Consider the following 22774-nt stretch of genomic DNA (forward strand, 5'->3'; position numbering starts at 1 on the left):
AGGAAATCCTGAAAATTATGGTGTGTACCTACTCACAATCCTGAATATTATGCGTACCTCCAAAGACAGTTACCACTCACCAGTTGAATCTTATTGGCAAATACAGTGCCGGATTAGTCGTAGCTACGGGCTACGGTTTTTATCTAATTGTGTGAGCGATACATTTCATAAAATATTATAAATTAAAAATGTAAATCAACAGGAAATTAAAAAATCTTTATGATAGATCGAGGCTATATATATATGTATGCCGGTAATCATTTTGCAAATAGATGAGTAATAAGAATGACTATTTATTAAACTGTAGGTACATATCCAAGTCGGTCACAATTATTCTCCGACGCAAAGTAATTCAAGATCCCGCCAAAGAATGTTAGGATCCCAACGTTTCTATGCGTGGTTGTGAATACTATTGAAGATGGTCCATTTTAGGCTAAGGTCCATGTACTATATATAATCCCTAGTGGAAGTTTTCAATGTTTTATACTGTGTCAATCATGTAAGCGTAAACGCGAATTTATATGGAATTGAAATAGTGCAGTAGTACCTCTAGATGGCACTGTTTCAATTCTTTAGAATTTCGCGTTTACGTTACGCGGCCGTCTCAGTATGAAAATTGCCACTAGGCACTCTGGTCACTGGTTTAATATCTGCCTTGTCGCAATGATTCCCCACTGTAGAGTCGCATACTGTGGCGGCCGGTTCGTCATTACGCCGATGGTCAACCGGTTTGTGATCGCATCAGAAAAACAGCTACGAGCCCGCCGCTAGCAGCGCGCGACTCGAATACCAGCTCTCTTGTATTCACATTCGCGTCTTTTTACGCGATTCACTTATTTACAACATGTGTTTTTCATAAATCAATTAAATGCAACGGCGTGCATTTCATATACACGTAGAAGCGCTGCCTACCAAAGACAATTTTATAATTATTAATCAATATTAATCATCATATTATATTTTCTTAATTCTCTACGGGTGTAAAGTCTGCCAATCCGTATTTGGCCAGTGTGGTGGCGTAACCCCTTTCATTCTGAGAGGAGACTCGTGCTCAACAATGAGCCGAATATGGGTTGTTAATAATGATGATGATGATATTATTATATTACAATGTTATAAAGAGGTAAATTTTATGAGTTTGCGATGTTTTAGGACGTAGGGGTAATTATGACCTTTGCCTTCGAATCGGAAGGCGTAGGTTCGCATCCGGTTCGGATCACTCACCTCCAACTTTACAGTTATGTGCATTTTAAGAAATTGAATATTACTTGTCTCAAACGGTGGAAAAAATCGTTTGGAAAACTGCATACTTGAGAATTTTCTTAATTCTCTACGCGTCTGTCAATCCATTTTGGGCTATCGTGGTGGACTATTAGCCTCTTAATCTGACCCAGACCCATGCTATACAGTGAGTCGAATATGGATTGTTGATGATGATAATGATGTGATGATGATTTGAGATACGTGATATACAGGATGCTCGGGAATATTTCCCATAACTCTGGGGTTATATTTTTTAGGGAAAATTAATTAATAATAAATTAGTAAACAATTTTTATTTTGTAACATCTATTTACAAAATAAAAATTGTGTCCCTTAAATATCCTTATATTATGAATTTGTCAAACATATTCATTGATATATATCATGAAGTAGCTTACTAGCTAAGTACGGAGTGCCAGTTTCAATATCTCGTCGATATCAACAGTCTTCGCTACGATTACGTATTTTGAAATGCAACGATAGAGGCGTGTTTTACATTGATAGTCTGAATTATTTGAATTGTATGAAAACATTAAAACATCTTTTTTTTTGTTAAAATAAATTAGTTATGCAGTTCGGCTCCTATACGTGGACTTGACAACACCTTGAAGTAATGGCAAATACTCCCGAGCACCCTGTATAATTTCTTAAAATGCACATAACTGAAAAGTTGGAGGTGTATATCCCGGATGGGATTCGAACCTACGCCCTCCGATTCGAAGGCAGAGATCATATCCACTGGGCTATTACGGCTTTCCGCCTAACCATAGTGCAACATAAACATTAGGATGGTTGTACCTTTAAAATATTTTTCAAGACTTTAATTTACGACTTTGTTCATATTTTTCATGTTTATAGTCATTGTGGAGTTTCTCTGACATAGCTCAGCGAGTCGCGAAGCGGAAGTGGGCAGACCACATAGTACGAAGAGCCCATGGACGTTGGTCGACCCCCTGCTAGGTGGACCGAAGATATCAAGCGGGTTGCAGGGAGCCGCTGGATGCTGGCGGCTCGAGATCGTTGTGCTTGGAGGTCCATGCAAGAGGCCTATGTCCAGCAGTGGACGTCTATCGGCAAATAAGGTAAGGTAAGGTAAGGTAAGGTAAGTCACGCTAATTTACAGCTTTCTAGTAGTAATAGTTTCTGCGCTAAACTGCGGACAGACGGACATGCCGAAACTATAAAGATTCCTTGTGACTACGGAACCCTAAAGAGGGATCCATGTATTATTTTTGCTAAATATTTCGTGCTCTTGAATTGGTGGACGCGATGCGGTTCAATCGACAGATTTTAAACGAGTTTAGTGTTTCGAGGTGTCCGAAATTCGTGATCCGAGAGCGCCACATATTCGGTGGACGGTGGCACAAATTTATATAGCACTGCGAATATTATTTATTTATATATAGAGGACCTTATTTATTTTATTGCATTTTCTCGTTGACTGCCTTTTTACCACTATAGACTGAGTTACTACAACTTACATAACAAATTAATCAAAAAAAAACAAGCAAACAAGACGACAAAAATACTACGAGTAGAAGTAGGCAAACTATTTTTTAACCGACTTTTAAAAAAAGGAGAACGTTCTCAATTCATCGCGTATGTTTTTTTTTTAAATGTTTGTTACCTCATAACTTCGTCATTTCTTAATCAATTTTGATTTTTTTTTATAGTTAGACTTTATTAAAACCTGCATACCTGAGAATTTTCATGTGTGTGTGCCAATCCGCATTTGGCCAGAGTGGTGAACTAAGGCCTAACCTTTTTCATTGTGTGAGGAGACTCGTGCTCAACAGTGAGCCGAATATGGGTTGTTAATGATGATGATGATGCATAGTTGACGGACCAAGTACAAGGTGTATCAAATTCCCAATTCCCATCAAATTCCCAATTCCAGGCTGAAAATAAGTCTACTAAAAATTTCTTTGAAGAAAGAAATGTTCAGTATTTCATAGCCCCAGTCAGGATTCGAAGCAAAACCCACGGCTCATGGTCCGAAACTCCGAAGCTACATTGTCTAACCATTTAACCAACAAACCAGTTACATGTATTACTAGCTCCGTTCGCGTGTAATTCTGTTTTACGGGGTAAAAAGTAGTAGTAGCAAATTAGTAGTAATGTTCTGCTCCAAGGTCCAATTTATCTCTATACAAATTTTCATCCAAATGGATTCAGCGGTTTAACCGTAAAAAAGTAACAGACAGACAGACTTACTTTCGCTTTTATACTTAATACTAGCCGCGCGGTTTCACCCGCGTGGTTTCCGTTCCCGAAGGAATACGGGGATAATATACATAGCCTTCCTCGATAAATAGGCTATCTAACACTGAAAGTATTTAAAGTAGCGGACCAGTAGTTCCTGAGATTAGCGCGTTCAAGCAAACAAACAAACAAACTCTCAAGCTTTATGATATTAGTAAAGAATTATTAGTTGGATTAATGTATATTTAAGATCTTATAATCCTTTAAATAATAAAGAGATATTCATATAATGTAAATATAAAAAACTAGCCGACGTACCGCGGTTTCCCATGCGCAGTTCCCGTTCCCATGAGAATATGGGGATAAAATGTAATGCACTCGAAAATAACGTGGCTTTCTATTGCTAAAAGAATTTTCAAAATCGGTTCAGTAGATTCAGAGAATACCACAAACTTTACCTCTCAATAATCTTCTAATATATAAAATTCTCGTGTCGCGGTGTTCGAACTTGAACTCCTCCGAAACGGTTTGACCGATTTTGATGAAATTTTTTGTGCATATTCAGTAGGTCTGAGAATCGGCCAACATCTATTTTTCAAACCCCTAAATCCTAGGATAGGGACTACCCTATCCTAGGATTTAGGGGTTTGAAGGGGTATGGTAGCGGTAGGGTAGGCGTAGGGTAGGGGTAGGGTAGGGGTAGGGTAGGGGTAGGGTAGGGGTAGGGTAGGGGTAGGGTAGGGGTAGGGTAGGGGTAGGGTAGGGGTAGGGTAGGGGTAGGGTAGGGGTAGGGTAGGGGTAGGGTAGGGGTAGGGTAGGGGTAGGGTAGGGGTAGGGTAGGGGTAGGGTAGGGTAGTGGTAGGGTAGGTTTATGGTATAGGGATAGGGTAGGGGTAGGGTAGTGGTAGGGTAGTTGTAGGGTAGGGGTAGAGTAGAGGTAGGGTAGGGGTAGGGTAGGGGTAGAGTAGAGGTAGGGTAGGGGTAGGGTAGGGGTAGGGGTAGGAGTATGGTAGTGTAAGGTAGGGATAGGGAAGAAGTGCAAATAAATAAATAAATTAATAAGTCAAAGCGAAGCTTGAGCGAGTCCGCTAGTATTAGTATAAAAAATCTTCTAGCAGAAAAATGAAAACGAAACTTACCGGTCTGATGAGTCAGTAGGTAGTACCAAAGAATACATAATACCTTAAGTAGTACCTACCGACAATATAGCTCATAATTATAATTAATTTAATGGGAAATATTTTCATATTATTCAAATTTCAATTCAAATTTTCCCGTAATGATTTTCACGATATAACTAAGTAGTATGCCACGAAAATTGTAACTATACCTACTCAATAAATGTTCATCGTCGACGGAAGGTCAACAGACGAAAATTTAGAAAGCTTGGGAATAAAATAAAACCCGTTGCTTGGTTTAGTACGAATTAGAAAGGTTGGTGGCGCTAGTTGCGTGCGCTCAACGATACATACAGAAAACGAATTTTCATGATTGAAAAACAGGTGAAAATAATTGGCATATTAGGACTATGCGGTACACCACTGAAACCAATAAATGTTCCATATTTTCACATCATTATGAATGTGGATTCACGGTTCGGCTTTGGTATACGAATAGAGTTCTATTCAATTCGTAGGCATTATTTAATTTTTAGTTGTAATTATTTATATGGGTATGATTTTTTTATATTGGTTACCAAGTTTATAATGTATAATAATAAATAGAGTTTTAAACACTATTCTTAAGTTAAAATATACTGCTTAAAAACTCTTCTACAAAGTTCTTAACGCCATCTAGTGACAGCAGTTAGTACTAGTAATGTAGTTTTAGGTGGTTTTAGTTTCAGTTTTAGCTGTTTTATTTTTTCACTGAAGAAACATAGAAACCTAATGAGTAGTAGATATTAAGACTTCGAAATACGAATACTTATTATACCTACAACATATTTGTAGCTGGACGACATGGAAAAGGCTCAGCCAATTTAAAATAATTTATAGCTACTCACCCAACTCTCAAATTAAGTTTTTCGCTTTTGAATATCGAAAATATACAATTTTTTAATACATACAATTTTTTGAGGTTTTGTGTCATTTACTAATTTTTTTATACCTACACAGGTTAATCAATAATATACAGATGGAGCGTACGGAACAGGACGGTGTCGTAGCCGCTCCAAATACAAAATTTAAAAAGTAATAGATACATTATTCAGTAATTTTCAATATTATTCAAGAAAAATGGCGTCTTGTGTTTTTAAATATTTTAAAAACCTGTTCACAAACACTAAAGAAATAAGATTTATAATTAGATAGTATTTTTATAGGTAATTATTGATTATTATATTAATTTACGTAATTGTTGTTATTAGTGCTAAATTTTGAAATAAGTCTGTATAATTATGCGGTTGTCAAGAAGACGCGTGACGTTTGTTTTTTTTTAATGGGTTTCACCGGCTTCAGTACATTGATTGTAAAGACTTACTCTAGTTACTCTGTGTATACCTATTATTTGTTTTTTGAAAATTCAATTTGAAGGATTTTAATTATTCTAGCATTAGTCTAGGTACTACATAAAGTACTTACCTACATAAAGCTTTCTTTTGTAAATAAAAAATAATCAATATTTCTGTTGTTTTATTTAAAAGTCTGCAAGTATCAAAAAATATGGTCTATGTAGGTACACAAGATCAAGAATGACATTAAAACGTCTGCATCACACACTTATCAAGTGAAATGCATAAAAAGAAGCATCTCCATGCAAGTAGACTTAGCGGGAAGGGTAGGTAGGGTCGACAAGGGTTCGCAACTCCGCAGCAAGGGCGAAGGGTCGCGAGGGCGAGCTACAGGCCAAGGGTACCGAGGACGTTGGGCCCTACACGAGGCAACTTTCACGAGCTTTCGAGATAAGGTGCGTATTGTTTGGTACTAATGCAGCTTTTGGTTGAGAACTGTTTTCAGCGCGCTTGGAAAACTATTTGAGGTGGCTTATCTAATATTTAGTTATTTATGTTATCAATGATACTTTGTACTGTTTTCTGTGAAAACGGACAAATAAATAAACATATATGTATATGTGTAAGTTTTTTTTTTCTTTAATTTATTTAGTACCAATATTAGTCACACTTTTTCAGACTGTTGTTGTTTGTTAGTAGTAGGCAAGTTTGTCTGGCAAGTTCGTTGATAACACTCCATGCGGGCGACAGGGGGAAAGACAGCGCGGGTGTGAAATCGTGCGTGCAGGGAAGTGCATGAGTCGTGGGATTTTCATTCATCGTTGCACGCCGGTGCGAAACATCGGGAGTGTTACGTACTAAGTTGCCAAGCTATACAATAGTCCAGTTTGCGGAGCTCGAACTACAATTTCCCGGTGATGTCGTGATTCGAGTGTAGACGAAAGGTCCGGCTTCGGGCTTAGCACCGCCTTGAAACTGATCAGCAGGTAGAACATAATTTAAAATTATTATATTATACGTTTATATGCTTTTTATATATGGTTTTTAAGTCGGTTGTATATTTTTTAATTAAAATTTTATTGGAGGTTTACGTCACTTGACTGCTACCTTAGGTTTGCGTAGGTGAATTTGTATCACGAGTTTCTGGGTTCTGAGCTTTTCTTACTTCAAAAATACATCTCAGACAGGAATGGAATGTTGATGTTGTTATACTTATACGTCGTCATTAACATCTGATAGTTACCGTTACAGGATCAAACATTATCCTAAGCCTGCCAATCCGTATCGGAGCAGCATGGTGTGTCTGAGCTCCATATCCCTTCTCCTGTATTAAAGAAGAACTAGGCAGCTCTCAGGAAGAAGACTCGTAGTCACACAGCAGGCGATGGAACGAGCTATGATCAGAGTATCTTTGCTTTGCATAATCGAATCAAATCAGCTCAACCAGTCGCGAAGATGAAGTTTCAATGAGCGGGGCACATAGTTTGAAGAGCCGATGAACGTTGGGACTTGGGATCTCTATGTACTGCAGTGGACGTCCATATATGATGATGCTGATGATGAGGTAGCCCGAAGACCTAAAACCATAAGAGTGTGGATTGTTACAGCCTGATGATGATGATGAAGTAAAATAAATTAATTTATCTTCATAAACCATACATGCTATTATGATGAGTTGTTTTGCAAAGATTCCCAGGCTCCTAGCCTGCAGCTGTTGCTACGATCGTCGAGAAACTTGATCCCAACGCCATCTATCGGGCAGCGCGTTAAGCTCACCCAAAAACGGCGATCCTAAGTCAAGTTGCAAAGTGTTTTATTATTGAATCTGTGTTATAAATTCATGATTCGCGTAGAGGCGGCGGCCGGACTGCGGGCATGGCGCAACGTGCCGGAGTAACAAGTTACATAAAAATACAAGTGAGCAAGCGTTCGCGCTCGCCGGTTGCTCCATACAACTCGACTTCTATTTTTTATACCGATGTAAGGCTTGGGCGCAGACTAAAGGAAAAATATAGACGGACAATTTTATCCACGTTTTTGGAAGCAATATGTTAATTCGTATTTCCCTTTTGCAAGACGAGGAAACACGATTAATTAATCGTTGCATGTATGGAGTAAAGTTACTTGTTCCTACTCATAACACGAATTATAAATTGACTAACACAATATCAACAGAGTAAGAACTACCTAATCTTCTGCGGCTAGGATACCATGATTTGCATATGGATTCTTTTCAAATTGGGCTAGCAGTAAAAAAGGATTTTTGAAACCCTCTATGAATATTTTACAATCTATAGAATAATGTAAATTAGAAAGAATAGAAATTATAAAGTTTGTGATGGACGTACATGGACGATATGGTGGGCGTCCTTTATTTACTTTTATAGGTAGGTATATTTTCAAAATTAAGTCTGGTTTTGTCTAATGTCAGGTTTTAGCCGAGATTGATTATAATTAAATCCGTTCATTGACATTCATAACGAACCCCTTCCAAATGGCTCTCTTTTTATATCTAAAATAATAACAAATACGTTCTGTAATTTCAGCATTCTTCTTCTTAATACATAACCACTTATTAATTTTCGATATATTGTTTTATTTAAAATAGAAAAGATTAAAAGTAAATTAAAATTTGGCGCCATGCAACGCGTTGAGTAGTTGAGTAATTGGCGTCTATTTTTCTCCAACTCTTTGGCCTTACATAAAGGGTTGCCAGTTGCCACGTTGTACCTATGAAGTTCAAATTATAAAAAGGTTTCGTAAAATGAGTAAACATTTGAAGACGATTATTTTTAGACATAATATTTCCATCAAGTTGTGTAACAAAACCTCCAAAGTCAAATCGGACTTACCTACACCGTAAAATTAAAAAAAATGTTTTGTTTTTCTTAAAAATAACGTTTCGATCCGATTTTCTTAATTGGTCCAGATCTGGATGGTGGGAGGCTTCGACCATGGCTAGTTACTACCTTACCGGCAAAGACGTGCCGTCAAGGGATTTAGCGTTCCGGTACGATGACATGTAGAAACCGAAAGAAGTATGCATTATCATACTTACTAGGTACTCCTAACAAGTTAGCTTGCATCATCACTTACCATCAGGTGAGATTGCAGTCAATAATACAAGTTATTATTGACTAAAGAATAAAAAAAAGGTATCTATTAACCTCGCTTTGGAAATAAGGCGGTTCTTATCAAATTGTCCTCAATTCCCCCTACGTAATACGCCACGCGACCCGCGTAAATAAATGTAGCAGCTGTTTTTACTTGTATAAAACGATTTCTAAAGTAGGTAAGTAGGTCCAATGGTTAGCTTGATCATATGATCATGTGGTCCCGGGTCGAGGATGAGTTTTTTTTTAATTTTCAGTTAAAATTCTCAGCCCGGGGTTGGGACGTTTGTGGTTACACAGAGATCGATATCGATATCTAGCCGTCCATTTATCAAATGAACACTAGATTTTTTGGTGAAATAAATTATATTATTACTAGCGAACAGCCCTGGCTTCGCACGGGTGCAATGCTGATAGTAATGCACGCCATTGTCGATCAATTCTTCTCACGTTTCTCCAGCACCCACGACTATAACTGATCGTGTATTGGTCACTGCATGTATGACGGCACGACTTATGAAACGTCTTCGCTGCCGTTTGCGCTGCAGAAACGTGAGAATAATTGACAGTCAATGACTGAGTTAACGTGCCCCGGCCAGCTTGTACAGCCGCAAACGCTACGTCCCGCAATTTTTAAATCTGTAATATCTTCGATAATATTCATTTAAATCATATATTGTAAAGAGACATATAAATCTATATTAAATCAACAATGTATTTAAGGTATTTAATCGGATAAGGATGTATTGGTTAAAATAGCTTCGTAAATTAACCATTATTTGTCGTAAAAAGTAAATGACAAAAAAAATTTATTGTCGGATATCTATATGAGATAGACATATACCATCGCGTAGCTTTCTGTAGACCTTTTCAATGTGTACAATACTTAGTACATTATTTTGATAAATCTCTTAGCAAACGCAGGCGATTCAGCCTGCAATGGCGCAATGTAAGCGGAAAAAATGTAATTCTTTACGACATCACATTAGAAACCTCAAAACATCTGTATATCTCCACTATTTAATGGATGTTATTATACATAAACCTTCCTCTTAAATTACTCTATCTATTAAAAAAAACCGCATCAAAATCCGTTGCGTAGTTTTAAAGATTTAAGCATACTTAAGGTTACAGGGACAGAGAAAGCTACTTTGTTTATACTATGCACTGATGATAGTGATATTTAGCAAAAAATAAATAAAAGGGCGACTACTGTTGTAAATTTTAAATAGATACAAAGACCTGTTATTAACCTGTAAGACAAATAGAGATTAACTAGACACCCATTTTGTAGCAACATCGCGACTTTTTAAATCACCTGTAACTTCATTTGGTTACGCGAATATCTACCTGCTACGAAGTTTTAAATAGAGTTAAGTACTGAACGTGGTTTTCATACAAATATGACCTTTATTTGACTTTTGTTTTAACTGGCATTAGAACTTGGTTCAGTTCAGTTTGCTTCACAGAATATCTAGGTACCTACCTTCTCTGAATTTGGTTCTATCTATGTAGGTAGGTACTTAGTTCACAGACATTTTTTTGTTTCTATACGGTTTTTAACGAAAACTTTTCCACCGAGAAAATCGAATTAATCACATTAAATACTCTTGTTCAACCTTTACTTCACTTGTGCATCTTTACAAAACTATATTGAGTACAAACATAATAATAAAATACCGGTCAACTTGAGATACTCCTCCTTTTTGAAGTTGGTTAAAAATGCATTCTACTGTAAGCAATATAACTCTAAATGCAGCAATGATATTAAAACGTAAGCTACAAGTGATTCGTATGATTTTCCCACCAAAACTAAGGTTAAATACAGTAGAGTAGAGTAGTTTATTGAAACTCATTTTGTTCGTTTAATAAAATACACTCGAGTTTAAAAACCTTTATTATGCAACCGTTTCATAATCTACTATTAATAATTTCAGGTGAACGCAAAGTGTAGAGTACGCACTTCATAGATACCACAATACATAGCCTACCCTGACGATTTTTTACGAACCTGTGTGCGATTCCGCTATTTTGCACTCGTCAACGAGCTTTTCGCCTATAACACATCTTATTTAAATTAAAATGTCACTAACAACGTCACAGCGATGTAACTTTATAACATGTAGGGGCTGTCTGTGTTGTTTGAGGAATTTCTAGTAAGGTATGAATGTGTAGGTAGTGTATAACGCCTACCCTCGTTTAAAACCTAGTGCACAGGGTGAAGGCAAAACAGCGCGTTAGCTTCTGAGAAGTGTTTATTATCTGCAAGGAGTAGATCGTAAACAGAATGGCGGAGTAGCGGCGGCGGAGGTGACACATCGGCGCGTGATTCACAAGGCACACTGGGCGAGCGTAAGAATCCCTGACGTCAGCCCGCGTCCGGGACCTATGACCGATACTGTGCGGAAATTTATCGCACGTTTCATTCTTTTCATCTTCTTAAAATACATAAGCGGCTAAAAACTCTGTTTGTCGCCGATAACTTTCTTGCAATAGATTGCTTGCGGCACTGTCAAACTAAAGCTTGACCGGGTCTGCTAATATTATACATCTACCTAGATCTACCCAAATGTAGTGGTCCGTGATTTTGCATGTCTTAAGCATAATTTTTTAATCAATGTATTATGCTCGCGTGGAATTAAGTTTTTCACAAATCCCTCGGAAACCATGGATTTTTCCGGGATGAAAATCCAGAGTTAAATCTATTTCTATTCCAAATATCAGCCAAATGATATCGTATCTGATAGCGTAATACTTCAACGCGCCCTTTGCGTAACCTAACGTAACTGTTTACGTTGCGCACACAACGCAACTAACTTGGATCAGCAGGGTTATTATGTATCTCGGTGTACCATTCAAATAATGAGTCATTACATCGTTTTTTATCATATTTTCGTTTTTGTAATAATCTAACATCGTATTTTCAACGAAATGAACTAAGTATCTTCATTTTACGTATAGTGGCAGTAATATTGAAGTGCCAGTAGCAATTAGTAAGATTATTTTAACGAAAAACCGTTATTTACGTAATTTTATAATTTATATTTGAAATAATCATATTAAATGATCGTAAAACAAAAAAATCATTGCCATTTGATGTAAATTAACGTAGTCAAGATAATTTTGTCGAAATAAATATGTTAGATGATCACAATTACGAAAAAATTTTAATAAAAAAAATTCAACCGACTTCCAACTCTAAAATTAACCTAAACTAAAAAGCAAAAAATAACATCTTACCTATGTGCTACCTTCTGATCAGTTTGAAGGCGGTGCCAATCCAGTGCCATGTTTTAATTAAAGTCGTTTAAATTACAAGATTTCTGTGGTTCTTTCAAAAACGGCTTTAATTAAAACATGACACTGGATTAGCACTGGATTAGTCACATAGGTAAGATGTTATTTTTTGCTTTTTAGTTTAGGTTAATTTTAGAGTTGGAAGTCGGTTGAATTTTTTTTATTAAAATTTTTATTTTTTCATTTTTAGTGTTAGCATACCTATTGAGTGTGAATAAAAATTAATAAGCAATTAGCTAAAACGTTATTTTCTTATGATAAGTCCTACAATACCAATTTTAAATAAAAATACTACCTTAACTCATATAAAAAATTTCACTCCCCCTTTATCCACACGTAATATGAATATCCAGAAAAACGTCAAAGGTATCATAACTAATGAGAAGTGTTCTTAACTGTCTTCATTACCAGACCCCCTATGCAGTCACAATCCATATAGGTGGAAAGTTCTCATCAATATAAAATTAATCAAGTCCAAACACATGGTAGCTACTGTGAAACATCGACGAGTTCCCTGAACTGTCCTTCATCTTCATCACCAGACCCCTAATACAGTCACAACCCATCTAGGTGGAAAGTTCTCATCAATACAAATTTATCAAGTCCAAACACAAGGTATCTACTGTGTACCGTCGAGGAGTTCCCTTAACTGTCGTTCGTCTCCATCACCAGACCCTTAATACAGTCACAACCCATCTAGGTGGAAAGTTCTCATCAATACAAATTAATTAAGCCCAAACATAAGGTATCTGCTGTAAATCATTGACGAGTTCCATCGTCTGTGTTTCGGCTCCATCATCAGGCCAACTCTAGATCTTCATAAAATTGTAGTGGTTTAAATTACCTTATGGAAACACTAACAAACGTACTAGCCGTCTTTACGATTTTCGAAAGTTGCCCTCGATTTCTCCAGGATTTCATCATCAGATCCTGACATGAAAAAAATGGGACCACCCTGGAATCAAACCCTTCAAAACAAAAAAAGAATTTTCAAAATCGGTCGATAAATGACGGAATTATGGCTGGACATACATAAAAAAAAAAAAAAAAAAACATACATACAGTCGAACGTAGAACCTCCTCCTTTTGGAAGTCGGTTAAAAATACGATGGAAAACGACGTAGTGACTTGTTATTTCAGTGGTACATCGAGTTAGATAATAGCCCTGCTGATCACTTAAAACCAGCTACCTCTCAAAGCTTCACACTTCGCTAACCGTACTGTATATACCTACTTATGGTAGGAGCATATTCTGCTCACAAACTTACAGTTACATCCTTCCTAAAATGTCGTAGATTATCTATTGCCAGATATACTCGTACCTGTGTTATAAGACGTTCTATCGTGTTTTAAGAGAACTAGCAAACGCCCGCGACTTCGTCCGCGTGGAATTTTTCACAAATCCCTCGGGAACCATGGATTTTCCGGGATAAAAAGTTGCCTATGTGTTAATCGAGGCTATAATATATCTTAATATGTACCAAATTTCAGCTAATTCGGTTCAGTAGTCGAGGCGTGAAAGAGTAACAACCATTCATATCATCAAAATCATCAGTTTTCGCAAATCGCGGGATACCATGGATTTTTTCGGGATAAAAAGTAGCCTATGTGTCAATCCAGAGTAAAATCTATTTCTATTTCAAATTTCACCCAAATCGCTTCAGTAGTAGCGGCGTTAAAGAGTAACAAACATCTAAACATCCATACAAACTTTCGCGTTTATAATATTAGTAGGATAAAAGAAAAATAGCCGAGTACACTCTGTATTTTTATATCGCATTGAAGTAGAGAATAGTCCCCCAATCGGCGCGCGCCGGTTCACGCCCGTCGCGATCCGTTCCTCGACCGCAATGTTCAGTTTGTATAACTTTTTAACCGACTTCCAAAAAGGAGGAGGTTCTACGTTCGGCTGTATGTATGTTTTTTTTTTTTTTTTTTTTTTTTTTTTATGTATGTCCAGCGATAATTCCGTCAATTGTGGACCGATTTTGAAAATTCTTTTTTTTTTTTGTAGGGTTTACTTCCAGGGTGGTCCCATTTTTTTCATGTCAGGATCTGATGATGGCATCCTGGAGAAATTGAGGGGAACTTTCGAAAGTTGTAGAGACGGCTAGTACGTTTGTTAGTGTTTCCATAAGGTATTTTAAACCACTACAACTTTATGAAGGTTTGGAGTTGGTCTGATGATGGAGCCGAAACACAGACGATGGAACTCGTCAAGGATTTACAGCAGTCACCTTTTGTTTGGGCTTGATTAATTTGTATTGATGAGTACTTTCCACCTATATGGGTTGTGACTGTATTAAGGGTCTGGTGATGAAGACGAGGGACAGTGAAGAGAACTCCTCGACGGTTCACAGTAGCTACCTTGTGTTTGGACTTGATAAATTTGTATTGATGAGAACTTACCACCTAGGTGGATTGTGACTGTATTAAGAGTCTGATGATGAAGACGAGGGACAGTGAAGAGAACTCCTCGACGGTTCACAGTAGCTACCTTGTGTTTGGACTTGATAAATTTGTATTGATGAGAACTTTCCACCTAGATGGATTGTGACTGTATTAAGGGTCTGATGATGAAGACGAGGGACAGTGAAGAGAACTCCTCGACGGTTCACAGTAGCTACCTTGTGTTTGGACTTGATAAATTTGTATTGATGAGAACTTTCCACCTAGATGGATTGCGACTGTATTAAGGGTCTGGTGATGAAGACGAAGCACACTGAAGAGAACTCCTCGACGGCTCACAGTAGCTACCTTGTGTTTGGACTTGATAATTTTGTATTGATAAGAACTTTCCACTTAGATAGGTTGTGACACGCAGTGGGTATGCTAACACTAAAAATAAAAAAATAAAAATTTTAATAAAAAAAATTCAACCGACTTCCAACTCAAAAAATAACTTTTAACTAAAAAGCAAAAAATAACATCCTACCTATGTGCTACCTTCTGATCAGTTTGAAGGCGGTGCCAAGCCAGTGTCGTGTTTTAATTAAAGCTGTTTCTGGAATAACCACAGAAGTTTTGTAGTTTAAACGTATTTAATTAAAACATCACTGGCTTGGCACCGCCTTCAAACTGATCAGAAGGTAGCACATAGGTAGGATGTTATTTTTTGCTTTTTAGTTAAAAGTTATTTTTTGAGTTGGAAGTCGGTTGAATTTTTTTTATTATGTATTCATAAGTATAACCTCCAACATCGGCTCGCTTGTTTCGTTCCAAATGTTGCGCCGAATTCGCTCTACTGGTCATGACCTTCTGTATTTATTTTAAAGGGATACATAAATATATAACTTTACTGTTATATATTTACGTATGTATATGGTTTCATACGCGTAGGAATTATGAAATATTCTTATCGTATCCTACAGTGCCTACCCTAATTAAAAACCTTGTGCACGCCTGAATAAAAAACATGTATCCGACTTACCTATCCTAGATTGGGGGCGTCACAAGTATTTTAGGCAGTGCAATATTAACAACACATATCCGGCTCACAGTTGATCTCGAGTCTGCTCTCAGAATGTGAGGGGTTTGGTTAATTCACCACGCTGACTCAATGTAGATTGGCAGACTTCACACACGTAGAGATTTAAGAAAATTGTCAAAATATAAAATATGCAGATATGCAAATAAAAAGGTATGCAGGTTTCCTTAGATGAACTTAATTTCTCAAGACGCACATAACTAAAAAGTTTGAGGTGCATTCACGTTGGTTCATTTCATAAATTATTTTTTTTTCAAGGGCTTGTAGTCTCGTAGGGCTAGATGTACACAGCTCAGCTCAGCAACAGCTCGTGTGGATTAACTTGACACCCGACTCGAATGATGTTTGTACTTGTATGTTTGGTAGCTAGGTGTCAAGTCAGACTCGTACTTTATAGATTGAGCCTGCGATACCCAGACACCTAATTGTAGGAAGGCTGAAAGTTTGTCAGCCTATTGTCCTACTACAAACACAGAGTCCAATGACTAGTGGCTTTGGAAGGTAGTCTGCGAGCGATTATGTTGCCTGCTTTAGTGATCTCTTTTACCCGCAAGGAAATAGATAGAGATAGATGACAAGATGGCGACACTTTTAATTAATTCCGTGCGCGCACTCTAGCAGGTTTCCAGGGTCCACAGAATCAATTGTCCAAGTATGAAGCGTATTTTTGAACGCGTCCATTATGATTATACGTTCTTTCATTACTTTACTTTGCAGATCAGTGATATAAAAAAAGAACAGGGTGGGATTTGTAAATGAAAAGCCACTAAAAATTCTACATCCATTATATTTTAACGTCATTAGTTGAGATAATTAAAATTAAAAATACATTTCAGAATTCAAAATCTTGTTATTTATACAAAGGTAGCCTAAGAATCTAATGGGAGACTTAATATTTAAGCTTCTCTCATGTATCAATCACGACAAATTGTAAACGAAATTAAAATCCTTTAAAAATACGCCGGTTACAACGAATGGAAGTTGAGAGTACAAATGAGTAAAAATCAGTCTAGACACGTGACTCGTTCGCTCACTCGACGTTGGTTGCCATGGCGACCATTCTCATTCTTAAAACTAAAGGAACGTAAATTTAGAAACTATTATTTAAAATAATACAAAATAGTAACTATGTTTTCACTTTACAGACAAAATAGTTTCACCAGCTCATTGTGTTATATATACTCAGAGGCACAATTATCCGCCCACTTTAATACGACGCGAGTATATTAAAGTGGGCGGATAATTGTGCCTCTGAGTATATAACATACTAACTTCTAAGAGATTCTGGGCACTTTGACTAGTTGAGTCGGCTATAAAATAAATAGCATTCTGATGCTTACATATATCCTATCCACTGATAATATCCAAAAAGGGTCTGACTTCGTAATATTTTTTAAATCTCCTTGACCAACTATACATTTAAAACAAATCGGGACAGGCAATGGATTTTACCTATTCATCATAATGTCGCAGTTCAAAAACTGTATCAAAGTATCTAATCATGTCCAAAAATTATTACCCTTAATATTTACCCCACTAAGATTCTTTATTGTAGTTTTTAGGCGTGCAATACTTTATCGAATTTGAAAAAAAAATCTGGTTTAATTTTTTTTTAATTCAGCCAGGTCAGACCATGGCATAGAAATTTTATGTTTTCCCTGAATTTGCAGGTGGTTGGTTTTATTAACCACCCTAGATTTTGTCCTTTCAGAATGTGCACACCCTGCAGAGCAATCAAATCCATTCTGATTCATTATCATGCGACTATCTCCACCTTGTTCATTTATCTATGTGACAAACGTAACAAATAAAAATTATAAATCCATACATATTTGAATCAAATCAATATCATACAATTAGTAAAATGCAAATAGTTTTACATACAAACAATAAAGTATACCAAAAATAATTCAAACGGTCAGTCTTGTTTATGGCTCCTATTGTTCTCATAAAATAATATGTCATCCTATAAAATATAATAAACGTTACTTGGAAATGCAATACTTGTCGGATATTAATATTATAGAAATGCAAGAATATACAAAATATTATTTATATATTTGTAATTAAAACAAAACTTTAGTCTTTTATTAAATAATTTAAAAATACACTATGCAATGGTATTTTTTTACATATTTACGGACTGAATAACACACCACAAAAATCTCTAAGTCTCTCAGAAAAAAGCAGATTTCTTATTAATGTTAATTAAGTAACATATCAAAGGGAAAATGCGTCGGTTTCGATTATACCTAAATAAAACAGCTGAACTTACAAACTAAAAGAATATAAATAATTGACTACTTTTTGCTTAAATCTAGTAAAAGTGCTGTCAATTTAAAAATAAAACCGCTTAAAAATCATTTTTAATTAAAATAACGTAGCAGATAAAAAATCACTGGATAAAATGGTGCATAGTATATTTTGAAATTAATTTATTTTGCCCAGATATTTAATAATAATAATAAATTATATATTTTTTCCAGTCTTGTCATGTCAATGCCGAGCGTACCAACGTCGAGTGAGCGAGGACAAGCGATTTGGCAGTGTAAGAAAAATTACGAAAATATTGTAATATGTACGATAATTAAGATCACAATACAGTTAATACTTAGGAATAAACTTACCTTAGCCAAATACGACATGCGGTGACAAATATTGTACAATGCCATCCACTAAGTTCGCGACTATATTTGTATTAAAATACAAAAACTTTCGCTATTAAAATCTTATTGCTTCACGTCTTATTACAAAATGTAGGTTGTTGATAATCTTTATTACTACTAAACATTTATGCTTGATCAATAAATATCAAATACATTAATTATGTCAGTGTGAGTTCTCATGTGTGTTTGTATTACTCACACATTTATTCCAGTAGCCCTAAGTCGTGCACGTTTCGAGATGAGAGTATGTCACCTAAGTGTGTGTTCTCATGTGTGTTTGATTACTCACACATTTATTTCTGTAGGCCTATGACGCACGTGTTTCGATTTTAGAGAAAAAAAATATCGACCAATTGAATTGAAAGTATCACTGTCTCTTTCGTTGCTAACAACAATGAGAGAAAGCGATAGAGAGACTCCGCCGCTATTTGTTGACAATGTCTTTTCTCTTCACGAGATTTTTCTTTGACACATACTAGGCTTACTGGAAAAATTGGAAATTTATGCATACAAAACTATGTTTGGAAAAGAATTTTCTACGAGAAAATCTTGTATTACTCGAATGTAGGATGCAAACGCCACCCTACACACAAGTTAAGACTTTAGCTATGATTTTTGCTGTAGCATTACTACAGAGAGTAAGGATATTTTAGAAAACTGCAATTTCGTCTAAATTTATTCAAAATAGAATGACAGATTTAGTAAAACGCAACATTATTTAAGCAATTCTTGCATTTTTTTTTCGGAACATACATTATGTATTGAACATACTACTTTGAAGTATAGTCAAATAATAGTTTGAAGTCGTTCGTAATTTAAAATAAAATTGGTCTTAGCACTTTGATCAAGCATATGAAAGTGTCTCTATTATATAAAAGTATTAAAAGTCCATACAAAAGCAGGAACATAGCACAGTGGGTATCATATAATAAGCACCTAAATATTTTTTTTCAATACAATCATTTGTAACAGAATGTTTTTACAATTCACTTGTGCGATAATAATTGTACTGTTCACATATCATTAAAATACTCCATATTTTAGCACAATTTAAAATTAATTCGATTTATATTCTACTTACAATTTAAACATTAATCATAAATGTAAAATATTTAAGCTTAGTAAGTTTGTAATCATTAAGAAATCTTACGCTAAATATTATAATCGTACATATGTCATATTATAGGTACCACACCCTTAAAAAGCAAAAACATCTTATATTTAACAATCGTCCATTGAATTGCACTCATTCTAAGTAGAAAATATACCGAACATCAAAAATCACACAATTCATATTCAATTTTAAGCAGTATTTTGATCAAGTATAATAATTAAAATAGGAAACATTCCATTCAAATTTCCATACAATTCAACACAAAACTACAAATCTCTAAGACAGTCGCAACACAGAAAACTGCGAAGCAATAGGCTAGTTGACAAGTTTTAAAATGGTCATAAATTATTCATTATGGTTTTTCTAGATTGAAAAAAATATCATATGTTTTTGCGACGTAAATACATAGAAATTTGAATTTTCAAATATTTTTTGACAATACGAGCTAAAACGCTGCATCGTTTCATGACGTCACGTAGACACTAAACCTTAACCAAACGGTTTAGTTAGTGTTTGTCAAAATGATTATATTATTTTAGTCTTAGCCCTTGACTACAATTTCACCTGATGGTAAGTTATTTATTAGTTTGACGTTTATTCATTTAGCACATCAAGTAACATTATGACGTCACGAATGTACGACAGCGTTTTTGACGTTTGGAAAATTTGATGAAAGAATGAATACATACATTTTAAATTAAGTTTTCTATGAAATCCTTAACTTTTATTAATTAATATCCATAAATTTCGAACCCTCATTCCATGTACAATATAAAATTGTTTAGGTATATTAAATTTGATATGAATAAACTACCGTCTTTGTTTCTTGTTTAGTTGTTTTCTTGTCTCGTGATGTCGACAATAAGAATAAATTTCGAAAATTTGCAATGCGACGTCAGATCATAGTTTTGTGTTTAGAATCAAACAATTCATATTGGCGCATTAAGTACCAAAGAATCGCATCATTTCATACGTTGTATATTGACATCTATCTTTATTCATTAACGTACTATTTTGACTACTTTGTATGTTAATAAATCGAGATAGAGTTCAATATCTCATTTAATGTAAAACACGTAAGGATTTGCTTTGATTCTGCGCCAATGTGAACGGAGACTTCAGATCAGATTGTATGAAAATACTTATGATTGCGATACGATCATTTGAGATTGTCAATTGAGATAAAATTCGCATCAAATAAATTTTGGTCATAATCAAAAAGTTGACTGAAATCACACTGAATGTTATTAGATGATGATAATGATGATGATGTTGATGTTGTTGATGATGATGATGATGATGGTGATGATAGTGATGATGATGATGATGATGATGATGATGATGATGATGATGATGGTGATGATGATGATGGTGATGATGTTGATGATGTTCATGATATGAATAATCATTATTATAAAACTAAACAAAGGAACTCTCACAGCAATGTTTTTCAATACTAATAATAATAACATATAATTCTATTATATTATTTTTACCTGGAATGAATAAGCGCAAGATGTACGTAATGTGCTACGCTAAACACCACACATGTGTTCAGTGTTTAGGTGTAAAAAAAAAGTTTTTTGATAATCTTGTGTAGTTTTATCTGTAATGTGGATCAGTAGCCCTAAGATACGAGCCACAACATACAACATATCTCGTTAAGACAAAATTACATTGTCGACCAATAGCGGCCGAACCGAAAATTCTCTCTTTTGTTAAGATTAGACGAAAAGCGATATTGGTCGACTATGTCTTTTTCTCTTCACTTCAAGAAAAAGACAAAGAAGAGAAAAAGACATAGTCGACCTTAGCGGCCGAACCGGAAATATCATTTTTCGTCCAATCTCAACAAAAGAGAGATATTCCGGTTCGGCCGCTATTGGTCGACAATATATAAATTCGTCTTCATGAGATATGAGATGTATCGCAATCATAAAGGTCGACAATATCAAATGATCGTGTCGAAGATGTATATATACTCAGAGGCACAATTATCAGCCCACTTTAAATATTCACGCGTCATATTAAAGAGGGCGGATAATTGTGCCTCTGATTATATCATTATTGCTTAGTGTCGGCAATGTACAAGCGTGTCACCGCGCGTTATAGAAAGTTCAATACATATAAACTAGGTGATGTCGCGGGCTGCCTCAGTCTTGTCACCGTGCGATGAGAGCCAACGATACGACGCTCGGGACAACGTCCCGCCCCACACTGAAAACCGTTTTTAATAGCTTTTAATTCTGTTTCGAACGAAAATAACTTGCACATACCGAAAATCAGGTCTCTTTCTGAGAGGAGACTCGTGCTCAACAGTGAACGGAATATGGGTTGTTAATGAATTATGAATATTGAAAATATTTAATACATGAACATATTTACGGCCTCCGTGGCGCAGTGGTATGCGCGGTGGATATCCACCCAGATCCCAACCCAACCTAGGACCTACTATATTCTAATACCTATATTATTTTTACCTGGAACTTCAACAATTACTTATTATCCTTATCTTAATTAATTATTATGCTTGCCTGTCTATGAATAAGCGCAAGATGTCACGTGTTACGTTGAACCCCATACAATGTGATCGGTGCTAGGTAAAAAAAAATGAGTTTTTTGATAATCTTGTGTAGTTCTATTTATTTATTTTATTTTATTTATTTATACTTTATTGCACAAAATAAAACAAAAACAATAACAAAGGAAAACATAGAAAACAAGTATGTGCAAAGGCGGTCTTATTGCTTATAGCAATATCTACCAGACAACCTTTGGATAAAGGAATTAATGTAATTAAATGCGGGATAGTGCAACAAAAAAATATTCTATCTATAATGTGAAGCCCTAAGATACGAGCAACAACATATCTAGTGAAGTGTATTTTGTCGACCAATAGCGGCCGGACCGGAAATATGGCTTTTCGTCCAATCTCAACAAAAGAGAGAATTTCCGGTACGGCCGCTATTGTTCGACAATATGACATTTTGTGATCACAAGATATGAAATATATCGTAAGCATAAAGGTGGTCAATTTCTGAGTTCGATCCGAGGTACCTCGTCCCCTTTAAATAACGACAGACAATTTTGTTGATGAATTTAAGTGCGATAAAGTCCATATCTAATTAGTCTAAAGGAAACTGGCCTCATCAAGTAGCCGCCATTCAGATTTTTTTTTTT

The 22774-nt window shown here is 35.7% G+C and overlaps 1 protein-coding gene across 1 annotated transcript in view; it reads right to left on the bottom strand.

Annotated features, from left to right (window-relative positions):
• Nucleotides 1–16581: 16581 nt before the first annotated feature.
• The window catches only part of LOC112047492 (claspin), a 43076-nt gene continuing 36883 nt past the window's right edge, over nt 16582–22774 (bottom strand). The window contains exon 21 of the mRNA XM_024084622.2: nt 16582–21811. The gene's annotated coding sequence lies outside the window, so the exon portion shown is untranslated. The remainder of the gene's footprint in view (nt 21812–22774) is intronic.

This window comes from Bicyclus anynana, chromosome 21 (assembly GCF_947172395.1).
Source record: "Bicyclus anynana chromosome 21, ilBicAnyn1.1, whole genome shotgun sequence".
Taxonomy (NCBI): domain Eukaryota; kingdom Metazoa; phylum Arthropoda; class Insecta; order Lepidoptera; family Nymphalidae; genus Bicyclus; species Bicyclus anynana.